This window comes from Sitodiplosis mosellana, unplaced genomic scaffold (assembly GCF_009176505.1).
Source record: "Sitodiplosis mosellana isolate CC-2019 unplaced genomic scaffold, AAFC_SMos_1.0 Smas_scaffold_4066, whole genome shotgun sequence".
Taxonomy (NCBI): Eukaryota; Metazoa; Arthropoda; class Insecta; order Diptera; family Cecidomyiidae; genus Sitodiplosis; species Sitodiplosis mosellana.
The window spans coordinates 1-2,504 of NW_022599308.1; the positions used below are offsets into that span (position 1 = coordinate 1).

The window sequence follows — 2,504 nt, forward strand, 5'->3', positions numbered from 1 at the left end:
ATGATTTTATGCATGTGTCATATTCGCGTTCATATTCTTCGGTTTCGAGTTCAGGCAATTCAGACGAGTTTTGTGTTTTTTTCATTATCAACACTCGGTGCGGGTTCGATTTCTGAATGTAAACATGCAAAGCAATTAAATCGATGATGAATCACTGTAAATAAACAACTTACGTTCGGCATTTGCGGCTTCTGTATCGGGCTTATCGCTGTGAGTTTCATGTGAAACGTTTTCTGCTGTCGAATAGCGATAATCGAAATTAAATTCACTACCGAAAAATCATCACAAAGGAACAAACTATACTTACGATTTCCTTCGTCTGTTTTTTCCTTTTGCACAAAAAATCTTTTTAAACCTTTAATTTTGTCACTATTTTGCGACATTTCTTAAACTTATTCTTAACAAGTACGAAACAATTATGAAATTCGAAATAGCTACTGAAATAAATTGTCAAATGTTTGAGATTAACAATAACAAACTTGCGCCGAATAACACTTGTGTCGCGACTCAAAGCACCGTTAGTAATAATTACAGCATCGTGAAAATACTTGCAGCTACTTGCTCAGTATTCAGTACCTCAATAAATATGAAAATTATGCCAATAATTATTCGATCAATATTTAGAGTTTTTGCTGTGTGATACAATGCTCGATGCACAGTTTTCTATACATACACATAATTCATGACAATACAAAAATACAATTACAGCAACGATTTTCGCTGATATGCAGCACTTCGTACTCAATACATTTATTTATTTATTTATTTATTTATTTATTTAACACCGCCAAAAACTGGCTGAATATTTTGGTTTGCAGGAAAACGACTCCAAGAGTCGTGAAAAACCTGATCTTTTTGTGTTTGTACAATATATGGTAATTTTATACAATAAGTAGTTGTAAGTAGGGGTAAGTGGGGAATTGTTGACCATGGGGAATTGCTGACCACGTCAGTTTCTCTGACGTTTCAAACACTTTTGACATATCCGATGCTTGTCATCGTCTTGTTTTAACCTAAACTCAATTTCTAATTGGTAGTCAACGTGATCGGACGCATTATATGCTGTGTACGCTATCCAAGTGAATTTTTATATCGAAAAATCAATCTAATTATTTTTGTTGGTGATTGTTTTAAGAAGTTTTGTGCAGATATTTGCCAGGTAATTATTCTAATTTTTCTCGTACGGCAATGCTCTACCGACGCGCAAAATAATTTTCCATAGTCAATGCATGTACATTGCTTATGCGACGCCATTTTCTCAACATATATGTATGGGGAATTGTTGACCACTTTTTGTGGGGAATTGCTGACCACGGCATTTCTTGCATTGCACGTGTCAAAATCGCATTTTATGAACATATAGTGTTGTTTTGATGCAAAATATCGACGAATAATCCACAAAATATATTTTGATGGCATTTTAAAAAAAAATTTGTGCTATTTTTTCAACTTTTTTTGGTTTTTTGATATTTTGAAGTAATCATGCCGCCTATGACACCGATGCCGCGTTATTATGCCAATAAAGGCTCATCAATCGATTTTGACGCTCTTTTGGAAGGCATCAAGGATGTGAAAATAAATAAACATTCAATCCGTTCCGTGGCTGATCGAATGGGAATCAGTCATAATACCTTGACGCGCTACGTCAAAATTTTGGATGAAGCGAATTTGGATGTTAGGAAGACGTTGATTTCTGCATCATATGCAAGAAGGATTTGCCAAAAAAATTGAATCGGAACAACAGCATCAATTGCAACGAGTGCGACCGACCCGTTCACCTGAAATGCGCTCGTATGACTGGCGGCTATTTCACATGCCCCAACTGTGTATCGGAATGATCAAAGTCGCCATTTTTCGATTTTTTCTTTAAGATTCAATCCAAAATGTCTTTAAAATTCATTCAATAAAGTTTTTTCATCATTACTTTGCATAATAAATCGAATTTGAAAGTGGTCAGCAATTCCCCATGATTTTTGAAATTGTCAAAATCGCATGTTTTGGAAGCAGGGCTATATCTTTTTCACAGGATTGAATTTTAACAAACCAATAAGACCAAATGAAAGCTTAAAGGACGTACTACAACTTAGCATTTTGAAATTTTGAAAAAAAAATTATTTTGAGCACTCTATCTTGGCCACAAAGATCGTGGTCAACAATTCCCCACTCTCCCCTAATAGTCTTTTTCTATTGGTATAACAACTTGGTCTAAAAAGCATTGACACAAGATAACCTAACCAATACATGGAAATGCATAGGTAGCCGAAATGTAAACGGTCTAATATAGCCTAACTTAAACGTGTAAAAAATGAAAGACTAACTGAAGCGTTAACACTGTAGTGACGGCTCTAATGACTGCAAAAGTCATCATTCAATTTATCAAGAGGTGATACATTGAAGAAAAATTTTACGTCTAATCTAACAAGTCCCGGTTGGTAGTTATGAATTTGTAATTTAGTAGAGACCGAAAGACATAAGAAAAAAAAAATTACAATACTTGCAAATAC

At 34.5% G+C, this 2,504-nt stretch overlaps 1 long non-coding RNA gene across 1 annotated transcript; it reads right to left on the minus strand.

Moving 5' to 3' along the window:
• Positions 1 to 16: 16 nt before the first annotated feature.
• LOC129572064 (uncharacterized) lies at positions 17 to 501 on the minus strand. Its single transcript, XR_008688389.1, has 3 exons — positions 308 to 501; positions 174 to 236; positions 17 to 112 (listed from the first exon to the last, which is right to left on the minus strand). It is a non-coding gene; the product is annotated as an uncharacterized LOC129572064 (long non-coding RNA).
• Between the last annotated feature and the right edge of the window lie 2,003 nt (positions 502 to 2,504).